The 18232-nt window shown below is 43.2% G+C and overlaps 1 long non-coding RNA gene across 1 annotated transcript; it reads right to left on the bottom strand.

Annotated features, from left to right (window-relative positions):
- Positions 1–1739: 1739 nt before the first annotated feature.
- LOC130529256 (uncharacterized) lies at positions 1740–17378 on the bottom strand. Its single transcript, XR_008951526.1, has 3 exons — positions 17207–17378; positions 6574–6689; positions 1740–6272 (listed from the first exon to the last, which is right to left on the bottom strand). It is a non-coding gene; the product is annotated as an uncharacterized LOC130529256 (long non-coding RNA).
- Positions 17379–18232: the final 854 nt, after the last annotated feature.

The raw sequence follows: 18232 nt of genomic DNA, 5'->3' as shown, positions 1-18232 counted from the left end.
ACCATGTCCAGAAAATTAAAAACAACCTTGCAGGCCAGGCCTTCACATACAGCCATTCTCCAATTTTGTATTCAGCATTTAATCAGCAGTAGCATTTTTTTTCTGTCCAAAATGGTTAGAAACCAATACTGATGAGACCGAAATGTCACTGGTGATCCACGGTTCATCTCCAGTATTCATAAAAAGTGCACGGAGAATGACATTTTACTGCAACGACAGGAATATAAGAGGTGACCACAAAGCACAAAGAGATTTTCCGTAAACAACAGACTGGACACTAATGTACTTCATAGAAATTACATTACATGCTGTTTGCTTTCTATTTTTTTGCACTTATAAACTTACACTGATTTGCTGAGGGTAAAAGTCCAATCAGTGAGCGGCCTCTTCATCAAGGTCATCTTTGAAATACTGGCTAATTACAGATGGGTAATCATGATGCCACTAATGTGTAATCTGGTGTTGGTGTGCAAATGGCTTAAGGATGGTGTGTGTGTGTGTGTGTGTGTGTGTGTGTGTGTGTGTTCTGGTATTTGCAAAACATTGAGTAACAAAATGTCCATTCCATTAGCAAAGTAAATACCTATTGGGGAAGTGAGGACATTCTGGCTTGTCCTCACAAATTCGAAGGACGTGATTTTAGGTTGGGATGAGATTTGGGTTTAGATTCGGGTCAGGATTTGGGTGAGGGGGTGAGTTTTGATGGTTGGGATTACGATAAGGAGCTGGCTAGTGCATCGTGTCTATGAAAGTCCTCACAAAGAGAAAAATACAATGATCTGTGTGTTTGTGTGTGTGTGTGTGCATGTGTGTGTGTGTGTGCGTGTGTGTGTGTGTGTGTGTGTGTACGTGCGTGTGTGTTTGTATTTTGTCCATTAACAGACTGGAGAACTCTCCAGGGTGTGCTCCTTCCATTGAATGCAGACATAGGCTCCAGCAGCCCACCACTATCATGGAAACAATGTCCTAGAATTATGAAAACTAAGCTGGGAATCAAATTTCCAAACTAAATGGACAAATTTTGGATGAAGGCAGTCCTGTTTGGAGGGGAATTACAGTATCACCTTTTCATAATGGTAAAAGCGATACTTAACGTTACCAATGGAAGCCACTACGCATTGTTCCAGGCTATGGTAATACTCAAGGAATTCTGTTTCTTTCAGAATAATATGTGAAGCACAGGTTGTCAAGTTGAAGGCTTCTCTAAACGGTCTCCCAACAGAAGCGGCGAGGACCATGTATCAACCATGAAGGATAATCAAATCAAATGCAAATGTGCTTGGTGTGATTCTTTATTTCTGTTGCTAGTGCTTGATGCCCCGAGGGGCCCTTTCATTTGTAAGGGGAGTGTCTGTACATAATGAGAGGTCACGCTTGAGGGGCCCTTTTAAAATACTGTCTGTGGGACCCTTTTCTTGGGGACAAGATTGTGGAATTAGTCCAAGACAAAGGAAGTGTGAAGGAGGAGAATCCTCGTCCCCTAACACACACACACACACACACACACCACACACACACACACACACACACACACACACACACTCGCACATCCATGCTTGCACCCTGCCGACCACCTCCCAACACTCTTGTCTTTTCTTCTTTATCCTTGTACAAACCCCTTTTATGCTTTCTTTCTTCCCATTGTGTGTGTGTGTGCATGCAAGTGTGTGTGAGAGAGCAAATGGGTGAGAGAAAAGGCTTCTATAAAACAACACAGTATTAAATAAAGAACACAAATCGAGGAGATCTGAGCCACATTTAGTCTTCATGTCTTTTCACATCTTTCACGTCTCGCGCATATCATGTCGCAACCCTGTTGCTGAACATACAGGAAGGATAAAGATGGCGTCTTCGCACCATCTGTGTCTTTTTTCCGCCGCTGACCTCGTCTCTTCCAGCGCTTGATGTCCGACAGCATCACCTGTTCACTATATGTTTCTGCATAGACACAAAGGGAGCTTCGGCACCATTAGCAATCCTTCAGCGTCACACAACGTGCGAGACGTCGCCGAATTCACGGTGATGTTCGCGGCTGCGTAGACGTGGGATGACAGGCGTTTTCCCTCTGTTCTCCATGAACATGAAGGCATCGCATGAACCGCCGCGGTGGAGCACAAACAAAAGTCATCAAACGGTTTCCTGTCACAAAACCTCCCCGGAGAGAATCTGAAATGCCCTGATAACAGTCCAAACAAATCACCGTGACAGAGAATATTGCAGCGATAAGTAATGAAAGAATCAATCCAGGTAGAAGAAACCTGACAAGAAGAACAAGAAGAATTCACCCAGTCTTGTACTTTTCTCCTAAAAATCGTGACAAGATCAGACTTGTAAAGGCCAAAAGATTTTAAAAAAAAACCCCAACATTTTTAATGAAATAGCTGAATGAAATTGAATCCTTTTTTTTATACCCTTTGAATTATTTATACATAGCAAGAGAACATTTTAAAGGTAACTTCAGCATCTGAACATTTTATTAAAAATAAAAAAAAAACATTAAAAAGGATTTGGGCAAATCATTCACTAAAATTTCCTTTATTAATCGAAAACAAAACCTCCTTGTATTACCTCCAATAATACAAGCAGTTAGTTTGTCCTCAAATGAGACCTGTATGATTGTGGGTATCTACAAAATCCGGTAATGTTTTATACTCACCCATTTTTCTTGTTCTGTATTTGGTTTTGACCCCTTAACGCTCTCCTTTGCACCTGTCATTAAATTGGACATAATAAGAACATCTTCTCAGTTGAAATCTACCTAATATTTAAAAAGAACACAGCCGATTCAGCTCTTATAGCTAAACAAAAGCTGATTTTCACTATTTCATGCGATTCATATGCAAACGGAGGGACTTTTCAGAGCACGCTGGGAAAAAAAAGCCTTGTGTGTAATTACAGGAGAGGGGTCTCAATAGCACTGTAATTGGAGGCAACGCCCCGAGCCAGAGAGACGGCGTGGGGCTCTAAACTTGTTGAGAGCTTTATTGCAATGGGGTCCTCAGTCTACTACCAAAAAAAGGGAGAAAATGACAAAAGGACTGGTGTTGCAAACAATTGTGGCTTACATTGATTGTACTCGTGTTTTTGACTGGGCCCCAGAGCTCCTGTTGAGGGGGGAAGTGAGGTGTACTGGTGACAAAAGTGTTGAGTGCTTGGGTGCGTAAAGGGCTGGTTAATCATGGCTCTTAAGGACAGGAAGTGTCTATTCAATGAAGACTCAGGGAGCCAAGCAATGACGCAATCTCAGCACTGGAGTGGGCCAAAATTTAGCACTTGGATGATGGAAGGTCGATTTAAATAACATACAGAACCCAAATTTAGTTTAGATACAGCCCTGCTGCCATGTATGTGCAACAGTTTTGATTATTTAACTCGCAGTTTGCAGTTTTTCTTGTTTACTGTAGCCTAACAGCAACATGTTCTGAGTTGTAACAATGTAATGTGTCAGCACTGTCTGACTTAAATAGAAAAGGTGCGGCGGTTTGATGAGTTCAACTCCAAAATTGCCATCTAAAGCTGCTGATTGATGGTACTTGCTCCTCCTTTGCCACTGTTTGTCCGAGGTCCGGGTCCCAGGGGCAGCAGTTATTGCAGGGAAACCCAGAGCCACTTCCAACAGGTCCTCTGGGAGGACACAGCACCGTTCCTGAGCCAAAGATGTAATCTCTCCAGCATGTCCTGTGTCTGCCCTTGGGTCTTCTCCCTGTTGGACATGTCTGAAACACCTCCCGAGGGATGCATTGTGGAGGTACCCTGAACAAGGGCCTGAGCCGCCTCAGACAGCTCTTCCTTATGTGGAGGAGGTTCCTCTACTTTTGTTCCCGTGTTTGAATGCAGCAGCCTGGGCTCAGCCCCCCAGCACTTATTTCTGCCATTTTTCTTTTTTTTATTACTAACTGGCCACAGCTAGTGATCACGTCAGAAATGCAAAACAAAATGTCCGGAGGTCTAAACCTGAATTAATGTTAAGATCTAGGGCCTAGAAGGCGTTTCCATAGCAAATTATGTGTTAGAAGCTAACACAGTTAGAAGCTCTTGACTAGTAACATATTCTAGAAACAAAAGTAAAGATGACTGATCACAATTCCGAACACGACTTAGAAATAAAAGCAGACATTGATCATCGAACACTATAAGTGGTTGAAAGCAATTTTAAATAGTTCTGAGCTGTGATTTAAAAAGTCACAGGTCATTTTTTTACAGCTCCCAAATCAGATCAGGTGTTCCAGAGTCACAATCACCACAACCAGCAGAGCTCTCCTGTTAATGGCCTTTAAATTAATCAATACAAATGTCAAAATCTAACCTAAAACGTACCAGGAGCCTGCAGGGAGAATAGAAGAAGGCATTTATGTGATCTTGTTTAATTGGCATAAATCCTCACTTTGTCCTACTAAATTGGTGCAGTCGAGGAGATCAATACGTTAATACCGGAACCCATCGGGGTTAATGCTGAGCTTGGAATATTGCACAAATAAACTTGGAGTTTCCCGCTGATGCTAAGCCCAACAAATGTATAATCCAGATGCGTATTTCTTTCCTCCCTCAGATCCCTGGAACAGTGGAAATGACATACTTCTCCATCTTCGATGGCGGCATTTAAAATTTTATGCAGTTTTCTGTCATCTCTCTGAGCAGAGAGCAACCAAAGCAAGTGTTTATGGTCCCGTTAGGGAACGCACCCATCCTGACTAACCGGCGAACAGAACGCACGAAAACATCTTTGTGATTCTGCTGACAGAATCGGGGAATTTTTGAGGATGAATATAATGGCGTGCCGATGCCTGTGTACACAAATGAATCTCTAATGAATAGTGTCCTACTTGTTCAATTCATTACAGAGATTTCTGACGCTTTCATCTCACACAGTCACATACATTAAGCTGCCCGTACTTTTGTGTGTGCCTGTGTGTGCAAGTATGTGAGTGGAGGTAGGGTGGTTGAGGTGGATTTGGGGGGTGAGGGGAGTTTGCACACATCCATATTATCTCCTGCTGCTCATCCGGTTGAGAAGCTGGCCTTAATTACAACTGTCTGCCTGAGTCACTAGCACGCTCCCCTACCCACACCAATAGGGAGTAACGACAGGGAGCATCTCAAAGGGGGGGCGGCAGGAGCGGTTCCATACGTAGCCAGAGGGCAAGCTCCCCCTGCCACCAAGACACAGAGGTACTGTGGGCCCACATCCAAATGGATCCCCAGACCCTTACCCCCAGAGCCTTGTAGACTTCCAAATTCTGTGCAGGCGTGAACAAAAATCTACTGTTTATTTTATGTTGTTTTTAAAAAGCTGTTAGTTAACAGCCATTGTTCTATCAACTCTGCCTAGCCTTTTAAAATCAACAATATCAAATTAACATTTAGCTTTGAAAGGCCGGCCCAAGGGATTATCTGGGAATTAGGCTGTGGAGCAGATACCTCTATCGAACTGTGACAGTGATCATCCCAGAGGCACTGAGCTCTATCTCGCCTCAGTGCTCTGATAGAGTCTATGTGTGGGCAATTTGTTCTTTTTCTTTACTTGCTTCCACCGTCTGGGACTGTCAAGTCAGTTGAAAAAAGAAAAAAAAAGAAAATATGGGAACTGACTTGCAGCTGAACATCTGGAAAGACGGAGCGCCCCACAGCTTGGGTTTGAGCTGCAAATAAATTCCATACATTTTTTGTGGCCAGATCTTAACCCAGCTTGCAAAGAATTTCATTTGATGTTTCTATAAAGTTATAACAAGGCATGGACCCGGGCCAAGAAACCTTGCTGCTTTCTCACTGTGGACGACCCCCATGCATAGTGTTATATTTGCTGGCATCAGTTCATAACAACCCCTGGATATAACGTTCCATTACGAGCTTTGAAAAGATGAGAAAATACATCATTTTATATGTTGCTCTTCGAACTTCTTCCACCTATATAGCGACTGAAGGCAAGCCGGTGCCACGCTTCAACATTCAATGAAATTTGGCTCGAGATTGAGTACTGCGATACTTCAGCAGGCACGGAGAAAGAATATAGGCCACTTCTTCTATCTGAAATATGATACTGAGCACAAAATGGCATTACCTATGCCGCTGCTCGCTCCCCAGCGTTATGTGATTATTGCACAGGATGGAGTGCGCTCAGTCAGTCACCTGGTGTGAGGCAGCGGCCGTCTTTGCTCGCCCGGCCACTCCGCTACGCCTCTCTCACTGCATTAACAGCAGGAACTCGACTCCCAAAGCATGGAAAAGACACACTCCATTAAGTCTCCTGCAGGACCCCGAGAATCCTCAGATACCTGACCAGGAACCAGAGAGAGAGAAATCCAACTGTAGCGTATTTTCTAAAACCTTCTTTCTGCAAAATATACTGTATAACTGTATTTTATTATATAGAATCAAAATGTTCTATGGATCATCCAGCATTTTGTCATATAAACTGTGAACCCATGCTCACTCCCAAATTGTCAAATAATAAAGCTTAGCAATGCTAACGTGACCCAATTGATGAAGTAGTGACCCTAGAGGTACAGAACTGTCAGTTTTAGGGTCTATGTGTTTTGATGAATCAGCGTCAACGGTGTGACTTGCAAGACATACAGAGGAGATGTGGCATGATTCTTCTTCAAGATGGGAGCACAAGTTTGCAGATAGCATCAGTCAACAGACAATGACTGTGACATCTGGGGAAGTTGTGCAGTTGGTGGGAGGAATTGCTGTAAGTAAAGAATGAAAAAGACGTGAGTATTACTGTGCAGTTGAAGAATGACGATTGAAATATTCGATGGCTGTTTAGTGTGTTAATAACAGCCGTATAAATGCGCTTAACAAATGCACACATTAGTTGTTGGTTTTTTTTCTGGGGAACAAAACAAAATGCTACAACGCTGCAGTTTTGACTCCAAGCTTTAAAACAAAGGCACTTTAGTCAGCAGCACAGCGACAGTTCGTTCTGAGCTCAGAATTTGCATTTTTTGCAGAAGCTTGTGTTGAAGCTCAGAGGAAATGACTTTTGCTGTTTATTCAGCATTGGTGGATAAAAACTGGCACACTGAAGTTTGCACCCGGTCAGTTCGGTCTTTTAGACTGTAAAAAAAACAAAAAAAAAACAGGGTAGCGCTGGTGCTCAGGAGGTGTTATGGGATTCGTTAGCACTCCTAGGTAGACTTTTTTTTTTTTTTTTGCAAGGTGCTCCTGGCAGTGTCCTTTCTGTGAAGGTGTCTCGGTGGCAGAGGCAGTTTTTAGAGACCTGGCAATGACCTTGCAGCACCATCTGAGCAAAAAAAAGCAAAGAAATTATTCAAGGTCTAAATTATACCTGTGTTCTCCGATAGCAAATGGTTTGCATTTGACTGTGACCATTTTCAGATGGTTTACACGTGTAGAAGATATTTAAGAGACCATACTTTTAACACTGAACAACAGGCATCGTCCTTTTGTGGTGCGGTATAATGATCCGATAGTTCACTTCACAGAGACTTCCTTCTCGGCCCTTTTAACCTTGTTTTATCAGCTTTCAGGGCGTGCTCATAATGACCACAGTTGTGCAGATATTGATTTGGTTTGTAGTGTCAGCAGAGCTGGAATCAACATCTTCCTCATCACGTGTGATGCATCAAAATAATTGGCTCTACCCAATTATCCTGTGATCCGTGTACAGGAGGTCTGACGCACCGCAAAGCTCTCAAATGAATCTGTAATCGGGAAGCCTCGGGTATGAATCACAGCTGCGAAGCCAGCAGGTCAGACTGTTAATAAAATGGGGCAACGCAACTGTCAGAACTTCAACTGAAGATGGCCAGTTGTTACTCTACTCTTCTATAACATGCAAAGTACTAAAAAAAGGCCTAAGCTGAGTAGAAAGGCTTGATCATCAACAGATGATTCTATTAGATAAGAATTTTCAGCCGTTGCTGATGAATGCTGCTTTTATCCGGATCTGCGTTTGTTTGGAAGAACGTCCTGACGGCCGATGTCTGCCCGACATTAATCGCTTTGTGCTTCCATTGATGGTAAAGTGGTAAAATTGAAGGACGCGATACAGACTAATTTTGGCAAGTTAAAGAAGATAAAGAAAAAGAAAGTGAAATGTCTGGCTCCCAGTGAAGGAGATATGCTCAGACATCTGTTGGTTAGAAACACAGGCATACAAGAATGTGTCTACAGTTATTTCTAGAGAGAAATTAGACACTCACACAATAAGTGAATAGCTGGAGTTAGTCTTTTGGAATATTTTAACTCTAAAACCTCTTTTCTGCAGGTACATTTATCATTTGCCTGGTTTTTGAAAAACCTTTTCTCTGACACCAGACTTTCCCTTAAAAAAGGGCCAAGTAAGGGACTAGGGCCAAGTAAGGGACTTTTCAGATTCCCCGGAATTCTTAAAAGGCCAAGGCTGTGTGCTGAAGAACCCTGATTGGTGGAACACTCTAGCCGAAGCTACGAGAAACGGCTCCTTGGGCGTATTTGCAGCGTAAGAAATTTCAGAGGGACTTGGAGACGATAACTCAAAATGGCCAAGTCTATGAAAGAAAAAGACCACAACAGTGGCCGTGGGCCCGACAGCAACGTTGCTCCCCCATACCTCATTAGCCTGGTAACCACACAGTCTGCCAGGAATTCTTTATACCCAGGTAAGTAAATTTCCTGGAAATTTTGACCATCTCGACCCTTGCCGACACTCCAGAGGCTTTTGTCTCCTTCAGCGTTTTCCAGCACAGCCGCACTCAAAAGCTTTTGTCTGTGTGTGTCATTTCATAAGTAGTACATTACAGCGGCGTCCTACTGTACGGCCGTGATAACAAGCTTCAAGATGGGAAGAGGAAAAGGTGCTTTTAGGAGGTTAAGATCTATCTATCTATCTATCTATCTATCTATCTATCTATCTATCTATCTATCTATCTATCTATCTATCTATCTATCTATCTATCTATCTATCTATCTATCTATCTATCTATCTATCTGTTAGAGGTAGAGACATTTGGAAATGTGCGTTAGTGATAATATATACCTACCAAATTTAATCAACACACCTGAGGCATCAAGACCAGTTATTCACACGTCACTTGACATGGTAGCAGTTGACATGATATGAACGGGGCGTATTTATCTAAAAGACGACGCAACAATGTGACGGTGCATTACTAAAGGTCATCTCGCACCAGAACCACTGACCACATCGATAATCGGTGCCAACTTCTTTTGTGCCGTTCGTGGCCGATGGGCATTCTCAACACTGGCACGAACAAATGTTTAAAGTCAAGACTCACAGATGGCTTGAAACATCACGGAACACGTTGGCAAAACTTCACCCCCTCCTCATCCCCCCTCCCCGTGTAAGGACACCATGACAGGTCAAGCTTGAGACAAAGCTCTCAGAACGAATGCCTTCAAACCATTAAATGTCGTCGCTGTCAATCAGACGGTGACGGAGATTCAGGATGGCACCGCTCATGTCGAAAGGTGGCCCCTGCCTCCGTGAGTTTTTGTATCACGCCGCCTGAAACAGTAACAAACAGTGAACACCCCGACAGACTGTATGGTTCACATAACAATTGTTCAAATTGTTCTGCTCTCCGAACGACAAACTCGATACGTGAGACAATATTGAAGCAATCCCGATGCGTCTGTTGGGATTTAAGAAGTTGCTGTGATGTCCTGAAGAGTGACGTGGCTGCGTTTGAGCAGGGTTTATGGTGGTGTTGCTCAAGCAAATTGGACCAGAGGATGGAAGATAAGCATGTGACATTGTGATTAAAGAACTCCATCCTCTCCAATTAAGTTGTCATGCAGTCATACTTTCATCACACTTTGGCCAATTTGCATTTGTAAATCATTCTGAGTGGATGGTATGACCTACTTAGAGGATTGCAGAGATCGGACAGGATAGGATTACGTGTTTATGGAACAAATTGAGCATTGATAGGAATATGATGTCCTTCTCCGAGCAGTTGATGTCAACTATCAGGAGTTAAAATTCAGGAAAGAGCAGAGAAGTTGAACAAAGATTAAATGGACATTGGTCAAAATATCTAAGTTCTTCTACTGTGCAGCTAATCAGTCTAAAAAAAAATAGAAAAATGCAGGTCAGTCTGATTAATAATAGAGAAATATTTGTTTTCCTTTAACCAGTGACTCAGTTCTCTGAGAAATAATTGATGCCTTGTGCCTCCCCCTCCCTTGATATTGCCCTTCTTCACTTTGTCGCTTCTGCTTAACCTTCCGTATTCAAAGCTAAAGCATACACTTTCCAGATATAGACTTAGATGTTTATCTGCTGAGAATAGCAGGCATTGTTGGAGGAAACATTTCCATTCAAAGTGGTCAACTCCTGGGCGCCCAGTGTATAAGTATCTGTTGTAATCGCCACCGCGCGACCCTCAGACGGAAAACATTACATTTTCTTCCAGCACGTTATAAAAACCCATCTGAGATAAATGGCAAATTTTGCGATGCAGCCCCACGCAGGCGGAGGCTACATCGGCTTCTGCTTGAACGAGCATGTAGGCCATACAGCCTGGATGCACCACACACCCTGAGGTGAGTGGAGTGATTTTTTTATACGCGTCAGGCAAGCTTCAGTGCGTCCATGTGACACAACCCCTGCCTCAGAGAGGAGTCAGCTCTCTGCTGAATAAAACAGGCCCTCTATCCGCACGTAACATGCTAAAATGTTGGCTGAGATGAAGCACCTGCCTCGGTGCTAAAAAATGAAAAAGTCATCTATTTAATAGAACATTTCTATGAATTTGTGTATTCAGTTCCATTGACATTTTTACTTCTTGTTACTTGCAGCGTCTCAAATAACAAAGCTTGGTCTGTTGCTGCCCGAGGATTCTCACAGACGTCACAGGTAACCCAGTTGTGGTGAGCTGGTGTATGGATGATCTTGGTCCATCCTAAACAAGTAACTAGCTAAATATTTGATGTGCATTGACTTTGTGTTTTTGCTGACACAGAGGTCACCTTAAAAAACCTGTTTTCCTTCTAAATGTTTGTGTTTGTGTTTCTTGGCCACTGTTCCAAAGAAGGGAAAGAAATGTAGAAGAAATTTGGTGTGAATCAGATATAAAATATGAAGCTGAACCCTATTGAGACATTCAGCTGCTGAACACAGTACAAAATTAAAAGAAATTAATGTTCCGTGTGTTTGTGACTGATGCATGCACCTAAACCAGATGACCTCTGGGTGTCATTAGTCTTTGATGTTAAACGAGAGAGGAGCCACATGTTGGGGGGGGTCTGTGCTTTTCCTCACCACTGACACGCTCTGCCGTGTTCTTTTGCAAAAGCTGTGTCTGCTCCTGCAATTAGACTTGCACATGTTCCATTAACAATAGTCTATTGACTCAAATATCAATATGCTTCTCCGCAGCATGAGCATCTTTCAAGTCAGTGATTGGACCGTATATGAAAATAGACAACGTGACTGCGGGTCACAGAGGGGAAACTTCAACACCTGTACTCACAATTAGCTCTGCTCACCCTACAGACTCTGCAAATGATGCACAAGATGGCACCAGTCAGTGAGGGGAGACCGGGTCAGAGGCCAGAAGGCGCCTTGGTAAAGGCCCAGACGTGCACTCAGGCTCAGTAAACGCAACTAAATCCCAAAACTCATATATTTTAAGCTTTTGTGCAATTCTTGTGGATTATATATGGCTGTGAAAGACACTACACTTGCCCACCTCTTAAGTGTTTCCTTTACAGTAAAAATTCTGTAGATTCTAGATGTATTTTGAAATTGGCCATATGGGAAACAGTGAATATATGATATAGTGAATCGCTGCCCTGCTGCTTACGTCCATTAAACAGAATTTGAACTCACTAAAGCTAAAGTTAAATGACAAGGAAATTAATATGTCAGGACTCTACACTGTTGCTAGGGTGTTGCTAGGCTGGTAAGATGTGACCTCTCTCATCTTTTGATGGGAATTGAGAGGCCAATCCGATTTCTTCATTAGAAATCTGTGGCGAGATTAAATGAGAAATCTGAATTGAGCGCGGATGTGCGCGCTAATTATAGCTCCTCATCCCGCTGCCTTGTCAGCACTAAGAAGCATTGAATGGAGTAAAAAGATGTGAGATGATTGGAGGAGGAGGAAGGAGGAAGGCAGCGGAGAAAGGAAGAAAGGAGCCGGAGGGGGAGGAGTCCAGAGATCAATCCCTAGTTTGGGATTACGTGTGTTCAGATAACATCCTCCACCTCACCCACTTCTTCCTTTTTGGGCAAGTTTTTCATGGCTTGTGGAGTGATTACTTCACACACACACGCGCACACACACACACACATATGTGCGTGCACACACGTGTGCACAAAGCACATTCACTCATGCTTCCAACCCCCATCCGCATTATGCCGTTGGCGAAGTTTACACCTATAGCTCTGCTGCCACGGTCCCCAAATGCGATTAGCGCTTATCTGAAGGAAGACCAAACTACCTTCATCATCGAGTTCATCATCATCACATCCATATTCATGCCGTCTAAATCCCCTCTGGAGTAAAACTAAAGGGATTCAAGCACCTGAGAACGCCGAGTGCTTAGCAGAAGAGGTAGGATTGCAGTTTTCTCTATTGAGGTCACAGCACGTAGAAGAGCAGCGTTTGAAGAGCTTTCTTACACAAAGAGGAAACCAAAGTGACGAGAAAGCGACCGCTCCGCTCGACAATGATATTAGACCCTGTTACCGTAAATCAGTCATTAAACAGAATAGAATCCATTGCATAGAAAATGGATTCATATTGCTATCAGATTTTCTATTGCTTGTGAACTTTCTGTAGGCAAAGTAGCCAAGAGTTCATAACGAGGCCATCGCCTTTTTATAGCGCACGATTGCTAACACAAGTCGCTGCGGTGCTCAAATGAAACGCTCATCTTTTTTGATCTCCAGGGTTAGCATTAGCTGGCCTGCTGGCTGGCTTCAGCAAGGCTCACAGTCTGTGATTATAAATAAAAATATACAGTAAGCTACTGTATTCATTGGGTGTAATTCAAGTGAAGCCAAAAGCAAAATGTGTACTTTTTGTGATGATCATAGCTTAAGCTAAATAATTCAACTGTGTCAGGAAATTTCAAACTTTTCCAAATCGTAGAAGGTTCCACTTGGTTCGAATTCACAGATAAAAATAGATCAAAATTTCTAAAGAAAATTAATAAATGAATAAATAACCCATCCTGCTTGATTGCCTTTATCGATGTCCTTCTTAATTTTCCATTTCAGGGTCAACATGTGTCGCGGCTTTGCATTTTTCAACTCTACTGTAACGACTGTTTCCCATCATCGGCCACATAGGCCTACCTTTAAAACCACCACTTTAACGGTTTTTCACCACTTCCGCCTCTGCGTGTGCGTATGAGAGAGAGACAGACAGACAGACAGACAGAATGGAAGGCGTTGTACATGGCACGCAGCTGCCAAAAAGGCAGTCAAAAAGCTGATAACATCGTAAGACAGGAAAGAAGCTTGCAAGCGCCACGCTAGCTGGCACCTCTAAATGTGGAGGAAAGGGGAGAAGTGGCTTCAAGTGCTTATCTGTCTCTCGGTGGATAAAACAGATGTTCATGAAGCATGGGAACTCTAAAAAAGCATCTTTCCAGCCACCCTAAAAACAAAAATCATACAAAACTTCAAGGACGACAAATGTGCAAAGCAATAAACATAATACACACATTTATTAAAATAAATCTCATTTCCTTAGACATTTTAAACACGTTCGTAAATGTGCTGTTTTCTTATAGCTAAAGTCATGTGTAATCATGGATCGTATCTAGCAAGTAACTACTGGGAAATTCTGAGAGACCATCATGACCCTGACTGAGAGATGAGGCAAATCCATGAAGGTGCTGGAACGCTTGATGAGTTACATTGTTATTACAAATAAGTGAGTTTGTGTAGTTTTGATGTTGCCTTTAGGTTTCACTCATTAATGGAAAGTTTTCAATCTTAACCAATGTCACCCTGACTTCTATAAACTTTTAATAATTGTTCCCAAGGCAACAGATCCATATCTGTCTACAATCTAGTTTACTGATCAGTGTAACGAAATCGTTGCAAGTGAACTTTGTTCACGGCCCACATGTGCTGTCCCCTCCTCCCCGTTTCCTTGTTCCACTCCTTTCATCACTCCATATCCACAGGGGAGATGTAAAGCTTTTGGCGTAATTCAAGGCTTTCCTCCTTCATAAATGCCGTGCAATTAACTTAGCTCCTTCTCCCATTGATTTATGGTGGCCATGTTGGAGCCTGGAATCAGCCAGGCCCTCTGGGTTCCTAAAAGAGAGGGTGACTTGGCTAAGTTCCGTATTTCTCTCTCTTCTTCTCCCTCTCTCTCTCTCCCTCTCTCTCTCTCACACACACGCACACACACACACCCATTCACATCTGCTTCTGTGAGAAGAAAATGACTGAAAAGGAAGGGGAAAAAAGCAGTTAGTGAAACAATCAGACATAATGGCAGAATGATTGTAAGCGGTGCTGCGAATTCATCTGACATCAGCCTCCTTAAAAGGTGTGTGTCTAAAGTAGTGAAACATATTCAGCCAGGCACCTGAGCCTTTATGTTTGTTCTCCTGAAGATCATTTAATCACGACAAAAGACACATGTGCAAGCTCAGACGGAACGGCGCGGCGGGGGAGTGGATGGCACAGGTAATTTGGAAAAAAGACACCGCATCATTCTCCAAGTGGTTGGGACAGGATGGAAAAACGGGGTTCGTTGTTTGACCCAGAACTTTCCCACACAGCCACGGAAACAATAGTCTGTTTTTTTTTATCCAGTCCCACTCAGACGTTACACAGCACAGCTGTTTCCAGAACACCTGCACAATAGTGGCTTCTAATAAAAGAAACCAAAACATAAGCCATATGTATCACTGATGTAACGCACGTATAGTATAAGTGGACTTCTGTCGCTTTCATTTGCATAATCTTAGAATGAGTAGAAATTTATGCCACTGCATGAAAGAGCTAAACCTAAATTTGGTGTGCAGACCCCAGAAATTCACCGACTTTAACAGGGGAAGGAACCCAAGTAGATTTGTTCTGTGAGACTGGGCCCTCCGAAGTGTTCTCCAGTAAAAAGCAGCGATGTTTCACCTGCTCAGTAAGTGTAAGCAGCTTCGGATTAGTGTGTCAGCTAAATGGCTTAAAAGTTAAAAGAAACACTGACATAGTAGAGTCAGCTTTAGTTTCATAATCTTAATCACAGTTAAATGTTTGAGTAAAAGTGTGACTGTGACAGGTTAAGAGGCTGGCTTTAAAGTACCTCTGAAATTGAAGCGGAGGGGGGGGACGGTATTAAAGGCATAGTTAACTATGACACTTTGTTATGATGTTTAATGTAAAGAAATGTAAATTTTCCTTTCTTGAACTTAACAGTGATGTCCCAAGTAGCCGTTGTACATTATGTATGAGTAGAAGATACATTTCCTACATTTGATGGGCTTTTATTTAGTTTGGTCTCTCTGCAATGCTTTGATCTTCCTGTGTGCTCTTCTAAATTTAGTGTGGAAACATCCTCAATTTAAAGAATTTATGCCAAAACTGGTCCCTAAGATCGTCTTTCTCATCCTTTCTGCTTTTATCTGTAACCACAAAACTGGTAGGTACTCATCATATGGTTCCCAGAAGGTCTCTGACTCTATTTAAGGGTCTTTTTGAACCTATAGCCTGTTAACATTGTGTTTATGATTTGCTGTTGATGCAGTTCATTTTACAAAAGACAAAAAAATTTATGATTTAATTTCACGAGACAGCTCACAACATTTAATTCCAAACAGTCAGTTCAGTTTTAGTTTTCCCTTTCAGTCTAGGAACTGCATTTGTCTGCGTCTACAAAGGTAGCTAACATTAGCTACTTAGCATCTCCCTCAGCCACTGGCTAAAGAAAAAAAAGCACTTCTGCATTTTTCCAAGTGAACCGTAACTGCATGCTTTGCAGTTAATTACCAAGCATGTAGCAGTGTTGACACGCCTTGTCCACCCATAATGCACCATGTAAGAGGCATTTCAGACATATAGGCACATTATAGACACACACATACACACATTCTGACACACATGCCACCACAAAATCTGCCCGGCCCCTGTCTGCTGGCTACCCCTCTCCACACTGGCTCCATTCTTCCAGGCCACAGATTGGAAGGGGTGGTGGCATGCATTTTTGTAAGTGTGTGTGTATGTGCGCGCGTGTGTGTGTGTGTGTGAGAGAGAGAGGCCATGAATCAAACGCTAAAATTTGTGTGTGTGTGTGTGGGGGGGGGGGGTGAGTATGCTGTTAACATGTGCACCATGCATGTGGGCGGCTAATGCGTGCGCATGTGTGTTAGATCCACTGTGTTTTTGGGCAGATTACCCCCCCCCCGTAACGCCATGCCTAATCCAACCCACCATGATTTTCCCACTGTCCTTCCACCCACGCCGACATCACCACCACCACACCGCACTCAGGCCAGTACACAATGTCCTCGCCGAGGCTGGTCTGTCATTTCAAAATGATACTTTGTAGCTGGATAATTATACACTATAAAACAACTTTTATTTGTCTTTTGTTGTCAGTAGCCCCCAGAGCGTAATTCTGCCTCTTTCCTGGGGTCACTGGGATAGGCTCCAGCTCCCACTTGACCCTGATGAGGGCTAAGCAGTGGTTAAAAATGTATGGACGGTCACGGACTAGGCCGGTTTGATCCACAGCTGGAGTAGGCTTTTGATTATTCCATCATCACAGCCTGTTTCAACGTTTATGCCATGAACATGCTGAGATCATACTTGCTTGCAGTGTGCTGTGAATGTCAGAAAGGAGCTCATTTTGTAAAATACCCACAATCCATCTTGTCACAATGACAGCGGTAATCCTCCAATGACATTAAAACAGTTGATGAGGAAGAAAGACGCGCCTGTGTGTTTAAGGTTTAATAGGATCCAAACAGACACTTGATCTGACACTTCTTCTTCTTGTTTAACACATTAATGTGACGCTCATTTTATTTTTCAGCGCAATGCGGTGGAGTTCAGCAAAGTTCACGAGTTCATAAACTGTGGCAAATTATAATGCAAATACATTTGTGCTTCCAGTTTTTAATCACTAAGTGACACTAAACCAGTGATGTAGTTCAGCGTAAAACCCAAAGGAATATCACAATGTGGTGCAGGAACCTTCAACTTTCCCTCGCTCTCCACTTAATGCACCACATGGCATTAAATCATGGGGACAAGAACATAACTGCAGCTTACCTGCGTGTCAGGCCGAGACCCGGCGCTCTTCCTCTCTTCCCACATCTTCACTTTGTAGCTTGTGCCAAAGTCTGTCGCCTCAAATCTCATACCGACCTGCCTCCTTATGGCCACAGTCCTCAGAAGGTGGCACGAGAGCTGCACGGCCACCATCTGCTTCGGTGGGGAGAGGGATGCGTCTTCTCCATGCCCCCCCCCCACCCCCCACCCCCCCGTACACATGCACACACCTCCATTCATCCAAATCCTTCATCTGTCCCATGGATCACCCCCCCCCCCCCCCCCAACTCCTCGTCGTGTCACCAACCCCTTTGCTCCCTGAAATAATCCTGATGATAATTTAAAGAAATGAAGAGTCCCACTGGATTTATGCACTCCCGCTGTAGCCATGGCAACCATGGGCAACTTTGTATTTGAGGTGGGGAAGAAGGAGGGGTGTGTGCGTGTGTGTCTACACGGTGGGGGGAGAGAAGAAGAGGCATTGTTGTGTTGGTATTCAGGGTGTCAGCAAACTGGAGCAGCTCAGCATCTTTTTTTAGGGGAAAGAGGTAAAAGCTTTTTCTTGACGGGGGGGTGCAACTCCAAATAATCCCAGCATGTTGCTTAGAAACACTCTTGATGGAAAATAATGAAAAATAATCAATGAAGTGACGGTCTGCTTTTTCTGCCAGCCAAATGCCATTTTACCGTGTTTTTTCTTAAAATGTATCATCGTCAAAAGTTAGCATTCCTCCCAGGAGCAAAGGTAAAAGTCAGATAACCTTTTACCACCAGCCTATGGTTGCACATACAGTGTGTATCACATGCCACATGCAAATCCTGCACACAGTGCATTTGATGTTTGCCGTCTCGCCCGAATGTGCCGTTTCTGTAGCTCACTCCAGGATGTATATATCTGCTTTCAGCCTCTTATCAGGCGCTCGCAGTGTTCGCTGTAAAGCACAGACTCGCTATAGAGATGTACTCGCTCTGAAAAGACAGTGAGAGAAAGAGAGCAGAGGAAAAGGGAAAGGAGAGAAATGTGGG

Source organism: Takifugu flavidus, chromosome 7 (assembly GCF_003711565.1).
Source record: "Takifugu flavidus isolate HTHZ2018 chromosome 7, ASM371156v2, whole genome shotgun sequence".
Taxonomy (NCBI): domain Eukaryota; kingdom Metazoa; phylum Chordata; class Actinopteri; order Tetraodontiformes; family Tetraodontidae; genus Takifugu; species Takifugu flavidus.
Note: the sequence above shows the minus strand (reverse complement) of the source record. Positions and strands in the feature narration are given on the sequence as shown.